Raw genomic sequence first — 14,559 nt, 5'->3', positions numbered from 1 at the left:
GCTGATGGCACTTTTTTGCTGTTGAACACAGCTAGCCAAAGTGTATTGTGTATTTCAATATTGACACACTGTATGCCCTCAAAGACAAAGTATGGAATTCATGCTCATATACTATTTCTGAGTCCTACTTTGAGACCAAAGAACTACTATACAGTGCATGTGAACTATAAAACTACTGCGTGGCTTGGAGCATCCTGTCAGGAGACCATATGTGTTACACATTTAATACGAGTTTATTTTCTCTCCATATGCTTATGTAACTACTGTTAAGGTCACTCAAAACTCTCCAAATGTGCAGGCAACCAGAATACCCAATGATCTTGCTTAAGAATTCTCTGGCCTTTTATTTTTGGTCACTTAAAACCACTTTTTTATGGACACCCTTTGCAAAGCGCTTTGGAAAGCACATGATCAAGTTACTGCCCCTGAAAAATTTGTGAGCTATGCAAAAAACAAGTATGCAGTTATGCAACTCCATATTGCATAAAAAACCTGATGTGAAGATATCTTCCTCTTCATCCCAGCTAATATTTTATTCCTGTGGTTAACACTGGCTGTTATTTCAGTGTTTATAATGATTATTAGACACTGTTAATTAACACTGAAACAATGCTTAATATATAAAGAATGGATTGCAGAAGCCAAACACATTCTGGATAATGAGATTTATCCTATAGCCTCTTGATTTCCTATTGGAGTTCTTTATTAGTTTGGCATCCATGAATCGTTTCAGAGATGAAAGGAAAATTAAATGCTGTGCATGTCTAGCATGGAGTCACAGAACAAGAAGTAGAGACTGCGAAACAGCATAAAATACCTTTTGGAAGTCCTCTGTGTGCATTTACAATACACCCCACTCCCCATCCCCCCCATCCCCCCACCCCCCCCATGCCCCAAAAGCCAGAGCTCTTTTGCTGTTTCAGGCAGGGTAATTTTTTGGTTACCCCTCAGGCTGGGGACTGCACAGCAATTCATAGGCAAAGCACCACTGAAGCAGAGACTGGAGCTGCCTTGGCTCATTTAACGAGATCATTCAATTAAAGATGGCTTATTTTATAGCTTGTTGTAAGCTGAGTTTTGAGGCTTCCCAGGCCACAGGTAGGAGCTCATGGGCTGCATTTGAAGGATTTGTGGTGTGATAGATAGAGCATGCAGCTCTGGCTTTTCTTCCCAGCTCTGCCTGGAGACTTAATTTACTATTCCCAAGATACTGTGTTTCCACCTGAATTCTCCCATTCATAAAATGAGGGCAGTCAATGCTCATCCACCTCATGGCAATCTCTCAAGGTGTAGCTTATTGATGTTTTTAATCACCTTTATTTTTTGTTTTCTTTTTTTATGAGTTCTCTGCTGAGTTGTTGCTAGAGACTACACTCAGAAGGAGAACTGTTACCCTTGACCTGACATGTTAAATTTGAAGTTGCTCTTGTTCCTACCCAAGGGCAAAAACATGCATTTGTGTAGCAGTCACAGAATGAAGTTTGATTTAAACACTATTCTCTGAGATCATATGGAAGTTTGAGAATTTGGTACTCAGAAGGTTTTGTATTAAAATGACTAATTTTTAATGTGGTTAATTTTAACACTCATTCTTGTGCCTAATGGCCTGAATCAATCAATTGAATGTTTTGTACTGTATATCAGCTATTGGAAACAAGTCCTTTTTTTTTTTTGTAGTTTATTTTTGGTGGTCTTTTAACTGATATTTTTTGTTATGATATTGTATTGCTCCTATTCCCACTGAACTTCTTTGCAGTTCTTGACTTTAATTGATTCTCAGAATTAGAATTTTTATTGATGGATGAAACTGAAGAAGCCAGATGTGAAAATGCAGTATTTTCTTCCAAGAAACACAACATTAAGGCACAAAACTATATTTAAAAAATGTTGTTTGTTTTGGGGTATAAAACCTGAAATTGAAGCAAATTATAGTTGTAGGTACCCTGCAGCTCAAAAGGACTTCCTTATGTACCTCAAACTGAGCTCCTTGAGTGTGTAATATCCTGATTTTTTCACTCTTTCTGCATACATTATAATGTGTTAGTGTTCATGGGACCGTGGGCATGAATGAGTGAATGAAGGGCACATCGATTAAAAATGTAAACAAATTGCATTTGATCAAATCACCAGTATTAGACTCCATGTCTGGAAGTCCATCCTTATGGGGAACTTAATGCTCTGAGCTTTAATAGCCAAAGCCACACTGCTCATACCCAAGTCAGCTTCTGTACAAGAACACCATCCCTAAAAACAGTTAGGAATTCAATACAGGGCTGTAGCTCTTCTCAAAGGAAGTCAGGCTTTGCTTTCTCAACGCTCACCTGATCACAAAACCTTCTGCTCCTCATTTACCTTCTTGATGTTTTATTTTCCTTACTGGTGGAGGTACTGAAGACATATTATTATTATGAGAATAAAATAAAGGAAAATGTGTGTGTGCTTGTACACACAAACCCACAATGCAAGTGAAGTAACACCTGAACAGAACAGAAATCATTCTAGGCAGTCTGTGATCCACTGGCATGGAGACTGCTCATTCACACAGCTCTTACTATTCTGCACAAAAAATTGAAAAAATATATTATCCTTAGCAAAATGAAAGAATAGTTTTATAGAACAGGCAAAAGCAAACAGGCATCTTCTATTCAAAATTACTTTCCAGGGAACACAAGCAGCTGAAGTCACACTGGCTGTGACAGGCCTACCAATACATTTTGATATTGAGGAAGCGTTTAATGTAAGAAACCTGAGGAGCCAAGCCAGTGCAGGCAGCATCGTGTGCTATATTGGGAATACTGTCAGAGGATTCGATAAGCGGAAATCCCGCTGCGTCCTGACATGCTGGGGTGACTCAGATGTGGAATGAAACAAACTGCTGCAGCATCAAAGACCTAATTTCTCCTTCTAATGGAACCACGCAAGTCCATCACATCCTTTAATCGTGCTGTGATGAAGCACCTTCAGCAGTAGCCTTTGGTGTACATTTCTGGGCTCTGTGGCATGTGTCATGGCAGATTTTTGTACAAAGCAGGGGGGCAATCCTGCAGAGCATGTAAATCAGCAGAGCTCAACCACAGTGTATAATATCCAGGATTCCCATACAGGTGACATATTGCTAAGTGCTTTTCCTGTCCTTCTTATGCTCATTTGATGCACAGGCAGGATGCAAACATCATGGTTTTACAGCACTCAGATAATTGCTTTTTTTGCTCTCAACTTGCTACCATAGTAATTCTAATGTCAGAGCCCTCAAGAGACCATATGGGGAGCAAACATTCCTTATGTGTTGCATGAGCAGAAAGAACATATTTTCTTATCAGTTCACACAAGAGTAGATCATGAAGAAATGATTTTTAAAAATTACTACTATTTTCCCTGTGGTAACAGCAATAGAACAATAAGTAACAACCCTTGAATGGGTTCTCTCTGTTTTTCAGTACATAGATATTTCTTGCCTTTTTGGTCACAAGAGAAATAAACACATTAAAATGTATGTTTCTTTTCAGAAAGTGTTGTATTGATTTTATGTAACATCTGAATACTTTCTGTTGTAACTTAACATATAACCTTATAATTTGTCTGTAACAAGAAATAGACCAAAAGACTTGCTCAGTGAATTGTACAAATGAGCCTTTCCTCATCAGTGATCCAAGGCATAATAAAATACCCCGCTTTTTCATTTCCCTCTGTGAGGTGAAAAAGCTCACTTACAGAAGCAAGTATATAACACTGAAAGAAAAGATGATTAATCATAGCTTGAGCTCATACTCAAAAGGAAAAATCCCATTTGGATCCAGGCCTTTGTCCCAGGATCATTCAGTTCCATCTCTAGTTTGGAGAGAATAAGGTTTTTTTGATTAAGAACCACAAAAATGTTACTTTGTTGGAAGAAAGCTAGCAGCAGCCAATGCTGCTATTACACCACCACTGTTGAAGGACAAAAAGCTAATAAACAGGTTGTTCAGATATTTTCTAATAGTTGAGAATACAAGTCATAGCCAATAAAAGCCAGCTGAAACTTGAAAGATTCTTCCCCAAAGTAATCACGTCATACAGCAAAGAATGGATGCTGGTCTAAACCCAGAGATATAACAAATTTAGTATTTCTGAAATCTTTCTGAGAAATGAGGTGTGTAACACTGACAGCTCAACCAAGCCCTCAGACATGCATTTTATAAAACACATACCTAGAGGCCAAGCAAATTTTCAGGAAGGACAAAATAGGAAAGAGGAAAAAAGAAGCTGCAAAAGTCCATGTGGGTATTCTAGTGGACTCTTTTCCGGAGGAACAGGGATCATGGCTGTGCAGACCACGGATACTGTAAGATACCTGGATAATCCTGAACCAATCTGGCAACTCTTGGGTTGCATCCCTTGCATATCTGCCCCAGTACCAGCAGGTATCTGATAACCACACTGCCACTTTTTCAATCAAATCCAGTGTCTCCATGAAATACTCAAAAAATTACTTTCTCTGGTAAGTGAATATGCAAATTTTCATTTTGTTTACAGTAGTGTTGTATTTAAGGGCCAAGACAACCAGGCTCCTCCATCACTGATTTAGTGCCTTTTCTTTCACATTCTCTGGGCAAGATTGAGAACAAACACATGTGATCATTTCCCTCTTCAAAGCTGAGTCTTTGCCTCCAGAACTGCTGTGAGGTTTTGGCCACTGTGGGGTACCTTCAAGCACCTCTCTTGGTAACAGCAAATGCTGCAATGGTCTGGAAACATTGCAACTAAAACCTGCTCTAGGTGCAGTACCTTGAAACTGGAGGTATTCTGGTTGCCTGCACATTTGGAGGTTCTGATTGCTTCCCTTTCTGATGCTGTTCTGCCCTGCAGAAAAGGCTGTAATGGAGCAACAGTAGTGCAGACTTCTCACAGCCTAATTCTGGAGGAAGTTCATGATGGCCTTTTAGAAATCCAAGTGGGTTAGGTGCCTGCCTGCCACTGGTGTTCACACAGGCTCAGTGTCTGATGTGCTTCAACATCTTTGGCATTTCCATTGTCTGTATGTGCCTCTAGACTTTTGTAATTCCAGCTCTAAACTCCTATTGACCTAAATCATGGAATTAAATCCTAAGTTTTGAGTGAATGGCATTTTCAGACACTTGGAGTTATTTTGCCATAAGCAAAGTGTCTCATAGTCTGTATATCAGTTATGATTTATGAGTCAACCTGACATAGTTCAAAATGCTCAAAAGTAGATGTGGCACTTAAAAAGCTTTGCAGAAACATAGCTGTGAAAGCCAAGAAGACAGAACCACATCAACAGGCACAAATTCTAGGTGTTGTGCAGAATTTTTATTTTTGCAGTTTTCTAAGATCTGCTAGAAATAACTGCAAATTGAGAGCTATATTTATTTCATGTTTAATTCATGGGCAATAATATCTGTTGCTGTAGCAGTACATGGGTTTAAAGGAGTTTCTACTCAACTCTTCCCTGACCTCAGTGTTGGCTGCAGCATTTTCAGTGGGGACCTGATGGGTGTCAGGAGTTGTCAGCTTTGGCTGTTGCAGGCAGGAAGGAGAAAAGCTCGGGAGCAAAGGGATTTTCCCTGTCAGTGACCTGCCACAAGCCCTGAACAGGTCATATCTAGGAAATCATGGTCTGATCACCTCTCACAGCCCCAGCTGTCAGGCAAAGGGGAGGTCAGGTAAGGAGGTCTTGAACTAACTACAGCTAATATATGTCGAAATTAACAGCCTGATTTTCACACAGAGATAACTGGGAGGTCACTGGGGATCATAGCATCGCTATTTCTGGATGCCCTTGGGGCATGCTGCAATAACCTAAGCTAGATTGAGCAAAGCCCTGTTCACTGTATCAACATCTGGGTCAGGAGCAGAAGGAAATCCCCTCTGAGCAAGCATCAGCAGTGAAAAAATCATCCCTGCTCCTGGTGCTTTTGGCTATTCATCAGCTAAGGACGATCTGGAGCTGTATCTAAATGCTGACTCTGTTTTGTGCAACCCAGGCAGTGCTCCATGAAATAACCACCATTTATCCCTTGACTGAGAGCAGCTTCTCAGGGCCTCTCAGCTCTTTATTGCTCCTAAATGCTGTGGATTAAGGAGCAGAGAAAGTGGCCTTTCAGGGTCACACAAAGCCCAAGGAAGGCATCGAGGTGCTCCAGGATGGATTGCCTCTGGACTCCACTGGAGGAGACAGCTGAGCTGTTGGGATAATGCAAACCTTGTAGCTGCTCTGAACTTTCATGCATGAAGTTCTGCCAGGGTGCAAACTCTTCTGTCAACAGATTCTCAGTTAAATTGTGGTGTCTGAAGCATGGCCTGTTACCATATGGATATTTCCTGTATCTGACATAGCAGAGATAATGGGTTGGATCTGGGTTTAGTATTAGTACTTTTCTCTTTTCTTTATGTGACATGTGTTTGATGGTTTGGTCTCTAGTGGATCTACATCCAGGTTTTCACCTTGGAGTTTTTGTTTCAAATCTAGTACAGTAACACCTAAGAGCTGTTACCATATGAATAGATACCATGTGAGCTGTATCCAGTGGCATCTTTATTAGCCTCTATTAACTTGCTTGGGAAACTGGCTTGCTCACAGCACTTTCCTCACCAGAGAATGCTCAACTTAGCCTTCTTCCCCTCCATGCTTCTTCACCCAAGCATTCAGCATTGCCAGCTTTCTTATTTGTAAGCTTCAAGAGAAAAATTCCTGAATATCTCAACTAAAGATCCCTTCTATTAGGCAAAGCATTGCCTTCACTGATGCTTCCTGTGGTATGACTCCATCTCCTGGTTACCAGGGGGAAATAAAACCATCTGCTGTTTGGGAGTTCCAGGATCATTCTTGGCTTTTTGCTGTTACATGGAGTGTGTGTGTCCCCTGGCTGTGCCAGTGACATCCTGAGGTGTAAATGGAAGGTCTGGATGCCTCCGGTGTGAGACCCTCTGTGGTCAGGCCAGCCTGATGTGGTCAAATCTCTCTCTGTTGCGACTATGTACATGAACTATGTACTTCTGTACATGAATTAGGAGTATTTAGCCCATAACTATACAGATCTCACCTTCAATGCTTTAAAGAGGGTTGAGCCCACCCAGCAGTGAGCAGGTAGCCTAGGTGCTGAAGACTTGGATTCAATTCCTTTATGATGAAATTAAAGGTGTTCAGAATACCCGGGCAGGAGGTTAGAGTACATAACCTAATTTCAGTGCTCAGTCTCTTCTTTCCCATTTCCATCAATAAAAAGTGGAGACAAGTCTTATACTTCACAGTACTCTAATATTGTACCAGTGCAAACCATAAAAACACACAGAAGTTCTCTTTTCATCTTCTCAAGACTTATTGATTTTGTACAAGAACATCTTATAAGACTTAAAATATATATAATAGACACAAATATTGATAATCATAAAAATAGAGAAACTGTAGAGAAGTGGTAACTGATGCAGCTGTTCACTACAACGATGTGAAAGGTTCCTAGAAATGGAAAAATTCCTCCTTCACAGTGATGACTCTTGCCCTTTAAAAAACAGCCAGATGAGACTCTTTCTACCCACAGGGCTCTCCTGCAGTGACAGCTACATTAACCTTTGCTGACAAGCACTTCTCTTTGCTTGTAAAATCAGCTTAGTGAGTGCAAAATTCTTCCAGACTTTAAAATGGTTACTATCAAATACGCTCCACGCAAAACAAAACATCCTCGTGCCTTACAGTTACTCCTATATTTTTTTGCTTTGAGATCAATGGGTGGGCTGATACAGGATGCTGCCTGGGCATCTGTCTGCTTTGGCTAATATTGCAGAAGAGATGTGAACATAGGAAAGGACACTGAGGTTTTTGCTGCATTTCTCTCCCTGGGCATTTTTCCATGCTTATCACCACATTGTCTGGGCAATGAGCAACAAAGCAGAGGAGCAGTAATATATGCTTGGGCTATCTGTCTGTTGCTATTAGAGAAATGTTTCAGAATTGCAGAAGAAGCCAGCCCGCTCCCTCCTGCGCACGGGCACTCGCACACATGAACTCATGCTCCATCCCTGACATGCTATTTCCCCCTGTTAATTCCACATCCTTCTGGATTATACATCTGAGCTCTCCTTTATATGCGAGAAACTCCTCCCTTCCAAAGGGAATTCTTCTGGGCTTGGGCAAAAAGAGGGTCTGCCAGTCCCCTCCCACCCTGTGGTGGCACCAAGCCTTTGAAACTGGGTCACAGGAGCTCTGCCACGTCGTCAGGGTTAAGGTTTCATATCACCAGGGGCCATTTCAAAGATTTCATAGCCCCGTGGACTGAATTCAAACCATGTAACATATACAGTTTTGAGGCACTCAGCGGTTCTGTGATATTTCTATGCCATTTGTAATTGCTGACCAGAAATCTCCAGTACTAGAACTTTGGCATAAAATGCAAGTCAGGCTCCCAATCTAGTGCCACCTTGTCACAAATCTGTCAGAAACTGGATATCAGCAAGGTAGAGGAATTCAGTACATCACTGAACAGATTAAAAAGCATGGAATGGAATGGAATGGAATGGAATGGAATGGAATAGAATAGAATAGAATAGAATAGAATAGAATAGAATAGAATAGAAAAGAAATACAGATAACATATAAATAGACTACAAGGATTAAAAATTTATTAAAATGTTTGAAATTATGATTTTTATACCTGGATAATTATGTAGTGTAAACACAATGTATTCTTACACTGTCTTTCTTTTAAGTTGACACTTAACACTGCCAACCCATGACATTTATTGCAAAACTCTTACTGAGCTCTAAGATGCAAACCTTTGCTTTCAAGCCTTTCTTTTCATTGTATTTGGTGGGGCTGGAATTGCCTATTAATTGACTATTAAAACCTTAAAGTAAAATATTACTTTATAAATATTATTAAAAATATTGATATGAAGTGTCAGAAGGAGCAACCTTCTGCTGCAAAAGCAGTGGCAAAATACCTTGCTGCAAACCCAGATGCATATCAAGTGAAGTTACTTTTCTAATAGCTCCCAAATTAAGTCACTCTTATTATTTGCATTATTCTGGGATGTTGGATTCAAGATATCTTTGCAAAGATGCAAAGTTAACTGGAAAATCAGACCAAGAATGCTGAATTTCTAAGAAGCTAATTGTGTGTACTTAGTATTATCAAGTTAAATTTTGGAACTGACCTCATCTACTGTGTGATAAGACTTAATTGTGTTATATGGTTCATTAAGAAAGAGGTCCATGAAGTCTTGCTGAAACTAGACTGAGTTCCTTTGCTGAGTATGTTTAAACAAATTTGTTTACTGGCATTTACAGGGGAAATTATTTTCTGTCTCCTGTATATTCACTTAAAGGACTGACAACATCTTGTTTAACACAGGTATAATTCCATTATTTTGACACCAAACAAGAAAAAAAATACAATATGAATACAGATATGAGAAATCAGACCCGTTTTCTTCAGATCACAGAGGCACAATCTTCAGCCATGTAAATCAATGGCAGCACAGTCCTTGACTTCATTTGGGCCAGGATTTTAGCCAGGATATTTTGCCATCCAAGATTCCATGTGAAGTTTTAAAATAACCCACTGAAAAAGGAAAAATCATGGATAATGCAGCCAGGGTGCATTTCTCAAATGGAGTTTAGAGACAGCTCATAAGCCAGAGCTCTGAAACACAGCACAGTTGTTTAGGTAGTGAAGTCCTTGGGACTGAAAGCAATTTTTTGTCTTCCTTTGCTGGGGCATTGAGAAGCTTCTTTCAATGCTGAACTACTTATAGATAGGAATCCAACTTATTCCGGTGAATGGAATTAGCGAGACATTAAAGTTGTGCAAGTTTTTTTTCCCCCACTATCTCTGACCATTTAGTAACTTAGCTTTGTGGCTGGTGGTGGTCAGCTACAGGTTCTAAGACTTCTTCCTAAACAGCATATCCTTTTGTGAAGGAAAAGAGATAATTTAAAAGTCATGTACCACTCATGTGCCTCCTGGGTACCAGTTCCACTCCCCTCAGTCTTAAATGTTCTGCTGCCACAGAGTTTCAAACCTCCTGGCTGCTCTGTGCCCATCTTTTTCAGATTTCTACACCTCTTTATTTGCACCTAAATTGCTACAAATAATAAAAGAGCAGTTCAATTTCTCAGGTCTAACAGATGCATCTGACTTCTGTTTTTGTTTCACAGTTTCAGCTATGAATAAAACTAATCAAGGCATGTGAAGAAGCCATGGGATCAGAACAGTTCAGAAAAGGGTCACTAATATTCTAAAACTGTGGTCAGAATGTCTGGATTTTAAAATCTGAAAAAGCCATGGGAAGGGAAGGCAACTTTTTTCTGCTCTTAAATTCACATTTTTAATGTGAATTTCACCAGTTTAATATCTGCAACTCTTGTGACTTAAACAATCCACAGTTTTTGGAAACAGACTAACAAATCCCGAAATTGGTATTTGGGAAGTAATGTGATTATTATTCCAGTCTGATCCAAGATCTAAAAGAATTTCTAATTTATCATATCAAGATTTCCTGATGACTAGCCATGAGGGAGATTTCAAAGGTCAGGAGAAATGAAATGCAGATTTAAATTCAAATTAATCAGAGGCAGACTCCAGACTGGCTTACACGTACATGGGTAAACATTCACTGTGGGCTATATATCACTCCAAAACATGGAAATGTAATCTAGAATTGAATTTCAGAGCACTGAACAAAATGTAAGCTACAGGAAAAAAGCTGTGGCTGAAGATGAAAATCACACAGCAGAGACTGGGGAGCAACAGAGCAGGGAAATGGGTGGACATGACCTCTGAGTCCACCTGGCCAGTCCTTATCACACACTGGGGCAGGGGAAAAGCTGCTCTGATTGCCTCTATTGTTGGCCTCAAGATGGTTTTCCATGACTGACTCCCTGACTTGCTACTTTTCTGGGATTTGCCATATTTTCAGAGTGGGAGACCCTTAAGGACCTCCTGCCATAACTTTAGGAATGGCTGAACTGTATCACAGAGACCACGATGCTGACCATGTCCGAGGCTTAGAGATTTTATATGATAGCTGTTGAAAGTTTTGGTCAAAAGTTTGTCAGGCATATAGAAGAGCTGGTAGATGTGTTTGCTTTATTGAATCCATATATTTGCCCATTAAATAATTCAGAAGATGTTGTATTAAACAGACTTCAGAGAAAAGTGATGGGAGTGCATTTGCTGGAGCAAGAGCTTGTATAATGAGACATTTCATAAAAGAAGCTGGACTTTTAAAGTCAGAATGGATTAAGGGCATGAATTCATGTGTCCCATGAGAACTTATTATAAACTCGAAGGACATTCAGAGACCTTCACCAAGAAGCAGCTCTCACACTTGAGTTTAATTTTAGTACCAATGCAGTTGTAAATAAATTGCTTTTATAGTTGTTTCAGTGTGAATAAGAATTTTATCTGATCACCCAATTAGCAGTATGGGAGGGGGGTATAAAAAATGAGAAATGTATTAGGGATGATTTTGTGCATTTCTGAACACTAAAAAATTATATCTATAACAATTGTACCTTTCTTTTAAGGCTACAAAAAAAATAATTTAAATTATACAAAGTAAAGCACTTCAAAAAAAGTTAAGCTTTTCCCTATTTGTGGCATTGTTATAACACAATCAGTTGGACACTGATAAGTCTCATCATATTCATGGCTGATTTCATATTCTCATACAGTAATAATCATAGTATGATCACACTAACTACTATGTTGCCAAGGCTGCAGGAAAATTATAACCTGCCTGAAAGCAATACCTTCAGAAGTAGTGTAAAAGAAAGGAACCCAAACTGGAAACTTTCCCATTAGTCCCCAGTTGCAGGTGAGGGTCTCTTTGCCCAAACCTGGCTGTGGACACAGCCAGAGCAGTGAGGATGAGGGAGATGGGGTCTCCTGCTGCCAGCACCTTGGGCTGATCTGTCCTATTTCTTTTTCAGAACAAATTTTGCAAAGCAAGTTTCAGAGTGGCTCTCCCCCTGATGCCTCATGTAACACATGCACTAGTTTCCCATCCTATTCTATTTCCCTTTTCCCCCTCATTTTCACAAGGACTTCAGCTTTGTTTTGGCCAACCAAGTTACAGGGAAACCACCTTCTTAGTGGTGATTAAGCATAGTCAGAGACTTAAAAACAAGAGAACAAGAGTGCTGCATTTAACTTTCACTAAGAATTAAAGAAAAAGAAAAGACTGTATAAGTGGTCACTCTATTTTCATTCTTCTCTGATTTTTTTTTTGTAGCAGAAATAAGGTGTCTCCCCTGCTTATTTTAAAAGTGCTTTTGAGCTGTTCAACATTATTCCTGCTTTGCACACGAGCTACCACTGTTACAGGTGTGTGTGTGTGTGTGTGTGTATTGTGATAGAATAGAATATTTCAGTTTGAAGGGACCTACAATGACCACTTATTCCATGTAGGCTGCTCTTATATGATGGACTGCTTTTGCTCAGCTCAGGGGCAGGAGACTTTCATGTGCCACCCATCAGCTGTTCCTGCTGCCAGGGAGACACTTTCCAGTGATTCTTCAGCAAGGTTTGGCCTCTGGTATGTGCAGGTGAAAGACAATGACTGATCTGATGCCTGGATCTCATTTAGTGACTCTGCTAATGAAGTAGCACATGGACAGGCAACAGCTTTCATTAGTTGTCCATTTATTTCCCTGCAGCAACTGCTGTGTTTTAGGTTTACAGTAGGAGTTATGCAGGATTGTAAGATGGAGTCTGAGAAGAGGAAATATTAAGCTCACTCAGGCACCAGGTTGCCTTCTCATCACAAGTTTTGTACCAAATAATGACATAATTAGTCACCATAACAATTTTTATTTTAAAAATATGTATCATTTATCAAGTGCAAACTAATTTCACTTTTTCTGTCCTATGAATTTAAGATTGATATAAGACTGATCATGCTGTAATTGAAAGCAAGTCCTATTTTTACTTAGCCAAAAGAGTATTTGCAGTATGTTAAAGCCACAGTTGCATTTCTGACTCTTTCAAGCCTTTTGCATTTCAGTTGTCAAATGCAAATATATGGAACTTGCATTTCTGAGATTTTTAAGCTTCTGGTGTCACATTTTTTTTAAATGAAACTATTAGCCTAGAGATTTAAAACAGCTTAATGATGTGATTTTAAAATCTCCTTAGTTTGTGTTCTCTTTGTTTGGCTGCTATAGATACAGATCTGCAATCTCTTGCCTCACATAGGTCTCTGGAAGGACAGGGACAATTTTCCTAAGATTTAAGAAGAAGAGTAGAGTATTTTAACACTATCACAGTAAAGAGCAGGAGTGTGTGCAGTTATTGAAACAACAAGGTTTGGTATCTCTAAAGGCTTAACCCTTCTGTTTGTCCCAGGGGCAGTGAAGGGAAGGGGTAGTATAGCATAAGATATTTCTCCCCCATCAGCAGCCCCCACTCCTGGCTGGGGCCATATTTCTGAGCTCATTCTGGTGACTAAGTAATTCTGTCTCAGTACCTAGGGAGGGATGAAGCCCTGTCAGGGATGAGGCTGATAATTGGTTTCTCTTTGAGGTGCTGAGATGGGGACACCTGTTAATGAGAAAGTTGACCAAGGACACCAGCCCAACTGACACCAACTATTTAGCAGCTGTCAGGCAGTAATGACTCCCAGTCACTCCCCTCTCCTGGGTTTGAACCAGTAACCCAGAGACAAAGGCCTCCTATCTCATTACTGCCTCTCCCCTGAGCCAGCCCACTCTTTTCCAGCAAATGTCTATTGCATTAGTGTCAAAATCACATACTTAAAGGAAGAAGTTTGCAAAGGTACATCTGTCCAGCACCTAAAAGCTCTCTCCTGCACCCAGAATGTTCTGTCTGAAGGTTGGATGCCAGCTGACAGGGAGGTACTGCGGGGTCTATCCCCATCCTTGGGTCCTACACTCCCACAACCCTTTGCCTCCCAGTGCCCACTGTACTTCCGAACTAAAAGTCTTTATTATATTTTTATGAAGCACTATGTCTGGCCTTTTAAAATAGCTGGGGAACAAAGGAAGCAGCACCAAATTATAGACAGGTATAAAATCCATTCAAGTTAGCTGAGCTGCTCCCACTTACCCTAAGAGAGGATTCAGCTCACCCAGTGAAAATAAAATGAGTAGGCTTACCTGTCTAACATATCTGATAAGTACAGGAACTGCAAAATAATCTTCCTCTAAGGACATGCATGAAAATATCAGCAGCCAAACACATTTTGGCTTCAATTTATCAGGAGTCTGATCCAGATAGTATTCAGCAGTGATCACTAGACAAACTGTATTTACAAGCTCCAAAACAACATGCTTCTGGGATAGAAATGGCAATAAAATGATACCTGATGACACTACATGCAAAAATAACTCTTGCATCTTCCTCTTTCCCTTCCCCCTGCTTTCAACCTGGCAAAGCTGAGCTCTGGCTACAGAAACTGTTCTGGTAGGAATGCTGCTCCCAGCAGGGCTGGTGCTCGATAGTGGGCAGGGTCCCCTCCCAAGCCCCATGGCAGCTTTTCCAGTCTGTCAGGTCAGGTAAGTGAAGTGAAGAGCAAAAGCATTGCTGTGTGCAGGAAGGGGAAAGG

This window comes from Cinclus cinclus, chromosome 6 (assembly GCF_963662255.1).
Source record: "Cinclus cinclus chromosome 6, bCinCin1.1, whole genome shotgun sequence".
NCBI lineage: Eukaryota > Metazoa > Chordata > Aves > Passeriformes > Cinclidae > Cinclus > Cinclus cinclus.
Note: the sequence above shows the minus strand (reverse complement) of the source record.